Source organism: Taudactylus pleione, unplaced genomic scaffold, assembly GCF_031769625.1.
Source record: "Taudactylus pleione unplaced genomic scaffold, aTauple2 ptg000109l, whole genome shotgun sequence".
NCBI classification, from domain to species: Eukaryota; Metazoa; Chordata; class Amphibia; order Anura; family Myobatrachidae; genus Taudactylus; species Taudactylus pleione.
In genome coordinates, this window is record NW_028284511.1 from 13,988,003 (window position 1) to 14,002,500 (window position 14,498).

At 32.9% G+C, this 14,498-nt stretch overlaps 4 non-coding genes across 4 annotated transcripts; all 4 read right to left on the reverse strand.

Annotated features, from left to right (window-relative positions):
- Positions 1 to 376: 376 nt before the first annotated feature.
- On the reverse strand, positions 377 to 449 carry TRNAT-CGU (transfer RNA threonine (anticodon CGU)). Its single transcript has one exon. It is a non-coding gene; the product is annotated as a tRNA-Thr (tRNA).
- A 3,918-nt stretch (positions 450 to 4,367) lies between these two features.
- TRNAT-CGU (transfer RNA threonine (anticodon CGU)) lies at positions 4,368 to 4,440 on the reverse strand. Its single transcript has one exon. It is a non-coding gene; the product is annotated as a tRNA-Thr (tRNA).
- Positions 4,441 to 12,174: 7,734 nt separating this feature from the next.
- On the reverse strand, positions 12,175 to 12,247 carry TRNAT-UGU (transfer RNA threonine (anticodon UGU)). Its single transcript has one exon. It is a non-coding gene; the product is annotated as a tRNA-Thr (tRNA).
- A 1,299-nt stretch (positions 12,248 to 13,546) lies between these two features.
- On the reverse strand, positions 13,547 to 13,619 carry TRNAT-UGU (transfer RNA threonine (anticodon UGU)). Its single transcript has one exon. It is a non-coding gene; the product is annotated as a tRNA-Thr (tRNA).
- Positions 13,620 to 14,498: the final 879 nt, after the last annotated feature.

Here is a 14,498-nt window from a genome sequence, read left to right on the forward strand (position 1 = left end):
TGGCATCTATGTATCAGTTCAAAATATCGGTATCAATTGAGCAAAATGAAATCTGCTCTATGCAATGTATCTTGATATGTGCTTTAAATACTCTTTTTAAATTAAAATAATTGGAAATCTTTTATATTAATTTTATAATGATAGTGAATAACCATGTTAGGAGTATCAGTTTGAAGGAAATTGGTCCAATAAAAGATAACACAAATATTTTCTTGAAACAAGTCAATAGATTAGACTGAATGTGATATGTATCTTTCCAATTTGGCTATACAAGTATGTATATTCATCATCTTTTCATTTAGTGTACTAAAGCAGAGTATTGCAATATAGGGAGCTGCAACTTAAGTTTTAGCAGCTGTAACAATAAAGAAGAATTAGGCCCCAGCGAGAGTTGAACTCATGACCCCTGGTTTACGAGACCAGTGCTCTAACCCCTGAGCTATGGAGCCATTTGGTCAAGTGTTCTTATACACATTTTGGTTTCTGGTTGAGGATGGAAAACAATATACATCAATTTTCAAATCTTTTCGGGTAAATGTACTTTTTTCTACTACAATTGTTGTGTTTATGGTCATCTTAAGGTTCTTCAAGATTGTATCAAGAGAGTCACATAAAATTGGCAAAGTAGTTGTAGTCGTCTATAATGGACTAGGAATGTATTACATTGCTTCTTAAAGAGCTGTAGGAGAGAGGCCAGGTTAACATAAAACAAAATATTGTATCCTCCTGCCATATAAAGGAACACTTCAACTTTGGTTTTCATTATACTTTAACACTAATATGACAATTTAAAATGTAGGCTTATGTATACTGTTTTCTTTCAGTTGGTCCTATTTTTTGTCATGTTGACTCCTTTACTGTATTATTTATGGGGACATTTATGAAAACATGTAGAAGTAGTGGAAGACACCTATGTAAATTGGTGAATAGAAATGATTCTACAACTGTAAAAAGTAATTCAATTTCTAACTTTTTTAAGCAAATAAAATACAATATCTCATTGGATTTTATTAATTATATCTCTTTGTCCAAAAATTCACTTTTTACAAATGTATACACTTGGAATCAAATTATTTAAATGCATTTTAAAATGAGCTTTCTTATGTTAGTGTGGAGTGTATATAATACAGATACAAAATTGGTCATATTTACCATGGCTTTCCAACTTTAGGATCCATAGGGTGGAATTATTTCAAAATGTTATAGCCGGACATCTTTATAGAATTATTTGAAGTCATTACTGGTCATTACCCTGAGTCTGCTTGCAGGTGCAGAGTATATATGCTTATATGTTCAAATCTGCCTTCAGTTATATCTATTGGCATCTATGTATCAGTTCAAAATATCGGTATCAATTGAGCAAAATGAAATCTGCTCTATGCAATGCATCTTGATATGTGCTTTAAATACTCTTTTTAAATTAAAATAATTGGAAATCTTTTATATTAATTTTATAATGATAGTGAATAACCATGTTAGGAGTATCAGTTTGAAGGAAATTGGTCCAATAAAAGATAACACAAATATTTTCTTGAAACAAGTCAATAGATTAGACTGAATGTGATATGTATCTTTCCAATTTGGCTCTACAAGTATGTATATTCATCATCTTTTCATTTAGTGTACTAAAGCAGAGTATTGCAATATAGGGTGATGCATCTAAAGTTTTAGCAGCTGTAACAACAAGGAAGCAATAGGTCCCAGTGAACTCATGACACCTGGTTTACAAGACCATTGCTCTAACCCCTGAGCTATGAAACCATTTGGTTAAGTGTTTTTATACACATTTTGGAGTCTGAATGAGGATGGAAAACAATATACAGCAAATATCAAATCTTTTCCGGTAAATGTACTTTTTTCAATTACAATTGTTGTGTTTATGGTCAACTTAAGGTACTTCAAGATTGCATCAAGACAGTTACAAAAATTGGAAAAGTAGTTGTAGTCGTCTATAATGGACTAGGAATGTATTACTTTGCTTCTTAAAGAGCTGTAGGAGAAAGGCCAGGTTAACATAAAACAAAATATTTTATCCTCCTGCCTTATAAAGGAACACTTCAACTTTCGTTTTCATTATACTTTAACAGTAATATGACAATTTAAAATGTAGGCTTATGTATACTGTTCTCTTTCAGTTGGTCCTATTTATTGTGATGTTGATTCCTTTACTGTATTATCTATGGGGACATTTATGAAAAAATGTAGGAAGTAGTGGAAGACACCTATGTAAATTGGTGAATAGAAATGATTCTAAAACTGTAAAAAGTAATTCATAGCAATTTCTAACTTTTTTAGCAAATAAAATCCAATATGTCATTGGATTTTATTAATTGTATCTCTTTGTCCAAAAATCCTCTTTTTACATATGGCCTATTCTGATATATATGCAATATCTATAATTGAGGTATACCTGGTAGACACTTTGAATCAAATTCTTTAAATTAATTTTAAAATTGGCTGTTTTCTGTTAGTGTCGTGTGTATATAATATAGATACAAATTTGGTCAAAGTTTCCATGGCTTTCCAACTTTAGGATCCATAGGGTGGAATTATTTCAAAATGTTACAGCTGCACATCTTTATAGAGTTATTTGTAGTCATTAGTGATCATTACCCTGAGTCTGCTTGCACGTGTAGAGTATATATGCTTACATGTTCAAATCAGCCATCAGTTATATCTATTGTCACCTATGTATATCAGTTCAAAATATCGGTATCAATTGAGCAAGATGAAATCTGCTCTATGCAATGCATGTTGATATGTGCTTTAAATGCTCTTTTTAAATTAAATAATTAGAAATCTTTAATATTAATTTTACAATGATGGTGAATAACCATGCTGGCAGTATCAGTTTGAAGGAAATTGATCCAATAAAAGATTACACAAATATTTTCAAACATGCTCTTGAAACTAGTCAATAGATTAGACTGAATGTGATAATTGTCTTTCCCATTTGGCTATACAAGTGTGTGTATTCATCATCTTCTCATTTAGCATACTAAAGCAGAGTATTGCAATATAGGGTGCTGCAAATTAAGTTTTAGCAGCTGTAACAATAAAGAAGAATTAGACCCCAGTGACAGGTGAACTCCCGACCCCTGGTTTACAAGACCAGTGCTCTAACCCCTGAGCTATGGAGCCATTTGGTTAAGTGTTTTTATACACATTTTGGTGTCTGGTTGAGGATGGAAAACAATATACATCAATTTTCAAATCTTTTCGGGTAAATGTACTTTTTTCTACTACAATTGTTGTGTTTATGGTCATCTTAAGGTTCTTCAAGATTGTATCAAGACAGTCACATAAAATTGGCAAAGTAGTTGTAGCCGTCTATAATGGACTAGGAATGTATTACATTGCTTCTTAAAGAGCTGTAGGAGAGAGGCCAGGTTAACATAAAACAAAATATTTTATCCTCCTGCCTTATAAAGGAACACTTCAACTTTGGTTTTCATTATACTTTAACACTAATATGACAATTTAAAATGTAGGCTTATGTATACTGTTTTCTTTCAGTTGGTACTATTTATTGTGATGTTGATTCCTTTACTGTATTATTTATGGGGACATTTATGAAAACATGTAGAAGTAGTGGAAGACACCTATGTAAATTGGTGAATAGAAATGATTCTACAACTGTAAAAAGTAATTCAATTTCTAACTTTTTTTAGCAAATATAATACAATATCTCATTGGATTTTATTAATTATATCTCTTTGTCCAAAAATTCACTTTTTACAAATGTAGACACTTTGAATCAAATTATTTAAATGCATTTTAAAATGAGCTTTCTTATGTTAGTGTGGAGTGTATATAATACAGATACAAAATTGGTCAAATTTACCATGGCTTTCCAACTTTAGGATCCATAGGGTGGAATTATTTCAAAATGACATAGCCGGACATCTTTATAGAGTTATTTGAAGTCATTACTGGTCATTACCCTGAGTCTGCTTGCAGGTGCAGAGTATATAAGCTTATATGTTCAAATCTGCCTTCAGTTATATCTTTTGGCACCTATGTATCAATTCAAAATATCGGTATCAATTGAGCAAAATGAAATCTGCTCTATGCAATGTATCTTGATATGTGCTTTAAATACTCTTTTTAAATTAAAATAATTGGAAATCTTTTATATTAATTTTATAATGATAGTGAATAACCATGTTAGGAGTATCAGTTTGAAGGAAATTGTAAAAGATAACACAAATATTTTCTTGAAACAATTCAATAGATTAGACTGAATGTGATATGTATCTTTCCAATTTGGCTATTCATCATCTTTTCTTTTAGTGTACTAAAGCAGAGTATTGCAATATAGGGTGCTGCAACTTAAGTTGTAGCAGCTGTAACAATAAAGAAGAATTAGGCCCCAGTGAGAGTTGAACTCACGACCCCTGGTTTACGAGACCAGTGCTCTAACCCCTGTGCTATGAAACCATTTGGTTAAGTGTTTTTATACACATTTTGGTTTCTGGTTGAGGATGGAAAACAATATACATCAATTTTCAAATCTTTTCGTTTAAATTTACTTTTTTCTACTACAATTGTTGTGTTTATGGTCATCTTAAGGTACTTCAAGATTGCATCAAGACAGTCACAAAACTTGGAAAAGCAGTTGTAGTCGTCTATAATGGACTAGGAATGTATTACTTTCCTTCTTAAAGAGCTGTAGGAGAGAGGCCAGGTTAACATAAAACAAAATATTTTATCCTCCTGCCTTATAAAGGAACACTTCAACTTTGGTTTTCATTATACTTTAACACTAATATGTCAATTTAAAATGTAGGATTATGTATACTGTTTCTTTCACTTGGTCCTATTTATTGTGATGTTGATTTCTTTACTGTATTATTTATGGGGACATTTATGAAAACATGTAGAAGTAGTGGAAGACACCTATGTAAATTGGTGAATAGAAATGATTCTAAAACTGTAAAAAGTAATTCATAGCAATTTCTAACTTTTTTAGCAAATAAAATCCAATATGTCATTGGATTTTATTAATTGTATCTCTTTGTCCAAAAATCCTCTTTTTACATATGGCCTATTCTGATATATATGCAATATCTATAATTGAGGTATACCTGGTAGACACTTTGAATCAAATTCTTAAAATTAATTTTAAAATTGGCTGTTTTCTGTTAGTGTCGTGTGTATATAATATAGATACAAATTTGGTCAAAGTTTCCATGGCTTTCCAACTTTAGGATCCATAGGGTGGAATTATTTCAAAATGTTACAGCTGCACATCTTTATAGAGTTATTTGTAGTCATTAGTGATCATTACCCTGAGTCTGCTTGCACGTGTAGAGTATATATGCTTACATGTTCAAATCAGCCATCAGTTATATCTATTGTCACCTATGTATATCAGTTCAAAATATCGGTATCAATTGAGCAAGATGAAATCTGCTCTATGCAATGCATGTTGATATGTGCTTTAAATGCTCTTTTTAAATTAAATAATTAGAAATCTTTAATATTAATTTTACAATGATGGTGAATAACCATGCTGGCAGTATCAGTTTGAAGGAAATTGATCCAATAAAAGATTACACAAATATTTTCAAACATGCTCTTGAAACTAGTCAATAGATTAGACTGAATGTGATAATTGTCTTTCCCATTTGGCTATACAAGTGTGTGTATTCATCATCTTCTCATTTAGCATACTAAAGCAGAGTATTGCAATATAGGGTGCTGCAAATTAAGTTTTAGCAGCTGTAACAATAAAGAAGAATTAGACCCCAGTGACAGGTGAACTCCCGACCCCTGGTTTACGAGACCAGTGCTCTAACCCCTGAGCTATGGAGCCATTTGGTTAAGTGTTTTTATACACATTTTGGTGTCTGGTTGAGGATGGAAAACAATATACATCAATTTTCAAATCTTTTCGGGTAAATGTACTTTTTTCTACTACAATTGTTGTGTTTATGGTCATCTTAAGGTTCTTCAAGATTGTATCAAGACAGTCACATAAAATTGGCAAAGTAGTTGTAGCCGTCTATAATGGACTAGGAATGTATTACATTGCTCCTTAAAGAGCTGTAGGAGAGAGGCCAGGTTAACATAAAACAAAATATTTTATCCTCCTGCCTTATAAAGGAACACTTCAACTTTGGTTTTCATTATACTTTAACACTAATATGACAATTTAAAATGTAGGCTTATGTATACTGTTTTCTTTCAGTTGGTACTATTTATTGTGATGTTGATTCCTTTACTGTATTATTTATGGGGACATTTATGAAAACATGTAGAAGTAGTGGAAGACACCTATGTAAATTGGTGAATAGAAATGATTCTACAACTGTAAAAAGTAATTCAATTTCTAACTTTTTTTAGCAAATAAAATAAGATATCTCATTGGATTTTATTAATTATATCTCTTTGTCCAAAAATTCACTTTTTACAAATGTAGACACTTTGAATCAAATTATTTAAATGCATTTTAAAATGAGCTTTCTTATGTTAGTGTGGAGTGTATATAATACAGATACAAAATTGGTCAAATTTACCATGGCTTTCCAACTTTAGGATCCATAGGGTGGAATTATTTCAAAATGACATAGCCGGACATCTTTATAGAGTTATTTGAAGTCATTACTGGTCATTACCCTGAGTCTGCTTGCAGGTGCAGAGTATATAAGCTTATATGTTCAAATCTGCCTTCAGTTATATCTTTTGGCACCTATGTATCAATTCAAAATATCGGTATCAATTGAGCAAAATGAAATCTGCTCTATGCAATGTATCTTGATATGTGCTTTAAATACTCTTTTTAAATTAAAATAATTGGAAATCTTTTATATTAATTTTATAATGATAGTGAATAACCATGTTAGGAGTATCAGTTTGAAGGAAATTGGTCCAATAAAAGATAACACAAATATTTTCGTGAAACATGTCAATAGATTAGACTGAATGTGATATGTCTCTTTCCAATTTGGCTATACTAGTGTGTATATTCATCATCTTTTCATTTAGTATACTAAAGCAGAGTACTGCAATATAGGGTGCTGCATCTTAAGTTTTAGCAGCTGTAACAACAAGGAAGCATTAGGTCCCAGTGAACTCATGACACCTGGTTTGCAAGACCAGTGCTCTAACCCCTGAGCTATGAAACCATTTGGTTAAGTGTTTTTATACACATTTTGGTGTCTGGTTGAGGATGAAAAACAATATACAGCAAATATCAAATCTTTTCCGGTAAATGTACTTTTTTCAATTACAATTGTTGTGTTTATGGTCATCTTAAGGTACTTCAAGATTGCATCAAGACAGTCACAAAAATTGGAAAAGTAGTTTTAGTCGTCTATAATGAACTAGGAATGTATTACTTTGCTTCTTAAAGAGCTGTAGGAGAAAGGCCAGGTTAACATAAAACAAAATATTTTATCCTCCTGCCTTATAAAGGAACACTTCAACTTTGGTTTTCATTATACTTTAACAGTAATATGACAATTTAAAATGTTGGCTTATGTATACTGTTCTCTTTCAGTTGGTCCTATTTATTCTGATGTTGATTCCTTTACTGTATTATCTATGGGGACATTTATGAAAAAATGTAGAAGTAGTGGAAGACACCTATGTAAATTGGTGAATAGAAATGATTCTAAAACTGTAAAAAGTAATTCATAGCAATTTCTAACATTTTTAGCAAATAAAATCCAATATGTCATTGGATTTTATTAATTGTATCTCTTTGTCCAAAAATCCATTTTTTACAAATGTCCTCTTCTGATATATATGCAATATCTATAATTGAGGCATACCTGGTTGACACTTTGAATCAAATTATTTAAATGCATTTTAAAATGAGCTTTCTTATGTTACTGTGGAGTGTATATAATACAGATACAAAATTGGTCATACTTTCCAAGGCTTTCCAACTTTAGGATTAATATGGTGGAATTATTTCAAAATGTTACAGCCGGACATCTTTATAGAGTAATTTGAAGTCATTACTGGTCATTACCCTGAGTCTGCTTGCATATGGAGAGTATTTATGCATATATATTTAAATCTGCCTTCAGTTATATCTATTGGCACCTATGTATCAGTTCAAAATATCGGTATCAATTGAGCAAAATGAAATCTGCTCTATGCAATGCATGTTGATATGTGCTTTAAATGCTCTTTTTAAAGTAAAATAATTGGAAGCCTATATATTAATTTTATAATGATAGTGAATAACCGTGTTAGGAGTATCAGTTTGAAGGAAATTGGTCCAATAAAAGATAACACAAATATTTTCTTGAAACCAGTCAATAGATTAGACTGAATGTGATATGTCTCTTTCCAATTTGGCTATACAAGTGTGTATATTCATCATCTTTTCATTTAGTATACTAAAGCAGAGTACTGCAATATAGGGTGCTGCATCTTAAGTTTTAGCAGCTGTAACAAAAAGGAAGCATTAGGCCCCAGTGAACTCATGACCCCTGGTTAACAAGACCAGTGCAATATCCTCTGAGCTATAAAGCCATTTGGTTAAGTGTTTTTATACACATTTTGGTTTCTGGTTGAGGATTGAAAACGATATACAGCAAATTTCAAATCTTTTCCGGTAAATGAACTTTTTTCAATTACAATTGTTGTGTTTATGGTCATCTTAAGGTTCTTCAAGATTGCATCAAGCCAGTCATATAAAATTGGCAAAGTAGTCGTAGTCGTCTATAATGGACTAGGAATGTATTTGTCATGTCTGAGGCTGGAGTATGAGACGTGGTGTGCCTAGGTTGTGGGAGGAAGCGGAGATGAGGGGCCTGGATATATGTTCTCCTCATCCACAGGTCTTGAGTGTTGGCGAGACCTGGGCAAAGGTGCGGAATCTAACCTACAGGATGGTGTTCGCCAGTGACCCCTCCAATTGGGATTTGGGCTTAGGTGCACCCTGTGATCAGGTCGCGGTCCTTTGACCAGGTACCCAAGCCCTGCGGGAATAGTGACACAACACCCGTGGCCCAGAGAGGTTATGCCTGGATAGGCACTAAGCAATACCCTAACCGTACAGTAACTACACCTTGACACGTAGATCAAATATCAAGAAGAAATTCAAGTGGAGAGGGACTCACGGTTACTTGAGAAATCACCAGAGATAGAAGGCACACATGTAGGGGTGGAATCCACTGCTGCACGGATATTCACCAGAGACGGGAGGCACACAGGTGGAGATGGTATACACTGCTGCACGGATGTTCACCAGAGACAGGAGGCACACAGGTAGAAATGGTATACACTGCTGCACGGATGTTCACTAGAGACAGGAGGGACACAGGTAGAGATGGTATACACTGCTGCATGGATGTTCACCAGAGACGGGAGGCACACAGGTAGAAATGGTAATACTGCTGCTGTAAGGAAGGTTAGGAACCTGGTTCGCGAACTCAACTAAGGCACGCTAGGAGACAACCATTGTTCAGGCAACTTCATGTAACCTGTGGAACAGTTATATACCCAGGGGAACCCTTTGATAGATGCACAGCGTCAACTGATCACTCACCTATCCTGGGAAGGAGATACTGTCACATGGGCCGACTGTCATGGCGGTGCCCATGTCCGGAATTGCAATGTCAGACACCAGCCCACCAGGAAGCCACTGCAAGCGGATAGAATGCTCAGCTTCTCCCCCGCCGCCGCGCCTGCTGCCCGACCACCCAGGATGACAGGGGAATCCGGCGGCGCGGTAAGCGGGAGCCGATCCCCGGCTGAGCCCTGACAGTATTACTTTACTTCTTAAAGAGCTGAAGGAGAGAGGCCAGGTTAACATAAAACAAAATATTTTATCCACCAGCCTTGTAAAGGAACACTTCAACTTTGGTTTTCATTATACTTTAACACTAATATGACAATTTAAAAATGTAGGCTTATGAATACAGTTTTCTTCCAGTTGGTCCTATCTATTGTGATGTTGAATCCTTTACTGTATAATTTATGGGGACATTTATGAAAAAATGTAGAAGTAGTGGAGGACACCTATGTGAATAGAAATGATTCTAAAACTATAAAAAGTAATTCAGAGCAAATTCTAACTTTTTTTAGCAAATAAAATCCAATATGTCATTGGATTATATTAATTGTATCTCTTTGTCCAAAAATCCACTTAATACAAATGGCCCATTCTGATATATATGCAATATCTATAATTGAGGCATACATGGTAGACACTTTGAATCAAATTATTTAAATGCATTTTAAAATGAGCTTTTTTATGTTAGTGTGGTGTGCATATAATACAGATACAAAATTGGTCATACTTTCCATGGCTTTCCAACTTTAGGTTCAATATGGTGGAATTATTTCAAAATGTTATAGCCGGATATATTTATAGAGTTATTTGTAGTTATTACCCTGAGTCTGCTTGCAGGTGTAGAGTATATATGCTTACATGTTCAAATCAGCCTTCAGTTATATCTATTGGCACCTATGTATATCAGTTAAAAATATCGGTATCAATTGAGCAAGATGAAATCTCCTCTATGCAGTGCATGTTGATATGTGCTTTAAGTGCTCTTTTTAAAGTAAGATTATTGGAAATCTTTTATATTAATTTTATAATGATGGTGAATAACAATGCTGGGAGTATCAGTTTGAAGGAAATTGGTCCAATAAAAGATAATACAAATATTTTCAAATATGCGCTTGAAACCAGTCAATAGATTAGACTGAATGTGATAAGTGTCTTTCCAATTTGGCTATACAAGTGGGTGTATACATCATCTTCTCATTTAGCGTACTAAAGCAGAGTATTGCAATATAGGGTGCTGCAACTTAAGATTTAGCAACTGTAACAATAAAGAAGCATTAAGCCCCAGGGAATTTTGAACCCTGGTTTAAAAGACCAGTGCTCTAACCCCTGAGCTCTGGAGCCATTTGGTTAAGGGTTTTTATACACATTTTGGTGTCTGGTTGAGGATTGAAAACGATTTACAGCAAATTTCAAATCGTTTCTGGTAAATGTACGTTTTTGAATTACAATTGTTGTGTTTAATGTCATCTTAAGGTTCTTTAAGATTGCATCAAGACAGTCACATAAAATTGGCAAAGTACTCATAGTCGTCTATAATAGACTAGGAATGTATTACTTTACTTCCTAAAGAGCTGTAGGAGAAAGGCCAGGTTAACACAAAACAAAAAATTTTATCCACCTGCCTTATAAAGGAACACTTCAACTTTGGTTTTCATTATACTTTAACACTAATATGACAATTTAAAATGTAAGCTTATGTATAATGTTTTCTTTCAATTGGTCCTATCTATTGTGATGTTGAATCCTTTTCTGTATTATTTATGGGGACATTTATGAAAACATGTAGAAGTAGTGTAGGACACCTATGTAAATTGGTGAATAGAAATGTTTCTAAAACTGTAAAAAGTAATACATAGCAATTTCTAACTTTTTTTAGCAAATAAAATCCAATATGTCATTGCATTTTATTAATTGTAACTCTTTGTCCAAAAATCCACTTTTTACAAATGGCCTATTCTGATATATATGCAATATCTATAATTGAGGCATACCTGGTAGACACTTTGAATCAATTTATTTAAATGCATTTTAAAATGAGCTTTTATATGTTAGTGTGGTGTGTATATAATACAGATACAAAATTGGTCATACTTTCCATGGCTTTCCAACTTTAGGATTAATATGGTGGAATTATTTCAAAATGTTACAGCCGGACATTTTTATAGAGATATTTGTATTCATTAGTAGTCATTATCCTGAGTCTGCTTGCACATGTAGAGTGTATATGCTTTCATGTTCAAATCAGCCTTCAGTTATATCTATTGGCACCTATGTATGTCAGTTCAAAAAATCGGTATCAATTGAGCAAGATGAATTCTTATCTATGCAGTGCATGTTGATATGTGCTTTAAATGCACTTTTTAAAGAAAGATTATTGGAAATCTTTTATATAAATTTTATAATGATGGTGAATAACCATGCTGGGAGTATCAGTTTGTAAGGAAATTGGTCCAATAAAAGATAACACAAATAATTTCAAATATGCGCTTGAAACCAGTCAATAGATTAGACTGAATGTGATAAGTGTCTTTCCAATTTGGCTATATACATCATCTTCTCATTTAGCATAGTAAAGCGAAGTATTGCAATATAGGGTGCTGCAACTTAAGTTTAGCAACTTTTAACAAAAAGGAAGCATCAGGACCCAGTGAGATTTGAACTCACAACCCCTGGTTTACAAGACCAGTGCTCTAACCCCTGAACTATGGAGCCATTTGGTTAAGAGCTTTTATACACATTTTGGTTTCTGGTTGTGGATTGAAAACGATATACAGCAAATTTCAAATCTTTTCCGGTAAATGTACTTTTTTCAATTACAATTGTTGTGTTTATGGTCATCTTAAGGTTCTTCAAGATTGCATCAAGACAGTCACATAAAATTGGCAAAGTACTCATAGTCGTCTATAATAGACTAGGAATGTATTACTTTACTTCCTAAAGAGCTGTAGGAGAAAGGCCAGGTTATCATAAAACAAAATATTTTATCCACCTGCCTTCTAAAGGAACACTTCAACTTTGGTTTTCATTATACTTTAACACTAATATGACAATTTAAAATGTAAGCTTATGTATAATGTTTTATTTCAGTTGGTCCTATCTATTGTGATGTTGAATCCTTTTCTGTATTATTTATGGGGACATTTATGAAAACATGTAGAAGTAGTGTAGGACACCTATGTAAATTGGTGAATAGAAAAGTTTCTAAAACTGTAAAAAGTAATACATAGCAATTTCTAACTTTTTTTAGCAAATAAAATCCAATATGTCATTGCATTTTATTAATTGTAACTCTTTGTCCAAAAATCCACTTTTTACAAATGGCCTATTTTGATATATATGCAATATCTATAATTGAGGCATACCTGGTAGACACTTTGAATCAATTTATTTAAATGCATTTTAAAATGAGCTTTTATATGTTAGTGTGGTGTGTATATAATACAGATACAAAATTGGTCATACTTTCCATGGCTTTCCAACTTAAGGATTAATATGGTGGAATTATTTCAAAATGTTACAGCCGGACATTTTTATAGAGTTATTTGTATTCATTAGTAGTCATTATCCTGAGTCTGCTTGCACATGTAGAGTGTATATGCTTTCATGTTCAAATCAGCCTTCAGTTATATCTATTGGCACCTATGTATGTCAGTTCAAAAAATCGGTATCAATTGAGCAAGATGAATTCTGATCTATGCAGTGCATGTTGATATGTGCTTTAAATGCTCTTTTTAAAGAAAGATTATTGGAAATCTTTTATATAAATTTTATAATGATGGTGAATAACCATGCTGGGAGTATCAGTTTGTAAGGAAATTGGTCCAATAAAAGATAACACAAATAATTTCAAATATGCGCTTGAAACCAGTCAATAGATTAGACTGAATGTGATAAGTGTCTTTCCAATTTGGCTATATACATCATCTTCTCATTTAGCGTAGTAAAGCGAAGTATTGCAATATAGGGTGCTGCAACTTAAGTTTTAGCAACTTTTAACAAAATTGAAGCATCAGGCCCCAGTGAGATTTGAACTCACGACCCCTGGTTTACAAGACCAGTGCTCTAACCCCTGAGTTATGGAGCCATTTGGTTAAGAGCTTTTATACACATTTTGGTTTCTGGTTGAGGATTGAAAACGATATACAGCAAATTTCAAATCTTTTCCGGTAAATGTACTTTTTTCAATTACAATTGTTGTGTTTATGGTCATCTTAAGGTTCTTCAAGATTGCATCAAGACAGTCACATAAAATTGGCAAAGTACTCATAGTCGTCTATAATAGACTAGGAATGTATTACTTTACTTCCTAAAGAGCTGTAGGAGAAAGGCCAGGTTAACACAAAACAAAATATTTTATCCACCTGCCTTATAAAGGAACACTTCAACTTTGGTTTTCATTATACTTTAACACTAATATGACAATTTAAAATGTAAGCTTATGTATAATGTTTTATTTCAGTTGGTCCTATCTATTGTGATGTTGAATCCTTTTCTGTATTATTTATGGGGACATTTATGAAAACCTGTAGAAGTAGTGTAGGACACCTATGTAAATTGGTGAATAGAAATGTTTCTAAAACTGTAAAAAGTAATACATGGCAATTTCTAACTTTTTTTAGCAAATAAAATCCAATATGTCATTGCATTTTATTAATTGTATCTCTTTCTCCAAAAATCCACTTTTTACAAATGGCCTATTCTGATATATATGCAATATCTATAATTGAGGCATACCTGGTAGACACTTTGAATCAATTTATTTAAATGCATTTTAAAATGAGCTTTTATATGTTAGTGTGGTGTGTATATAATACAGATACAAAATTGGTCATGCTTTCCATGGCTTTCCAACTTTAGGATTAATATGGTGGAATTATTTCAAAATGTTACAGCCGGACATTTTTATAGAGTTATTTGTATTCATTAGTAGTCATTATCCTGAGTCTGCTTGCACATGTAGAGT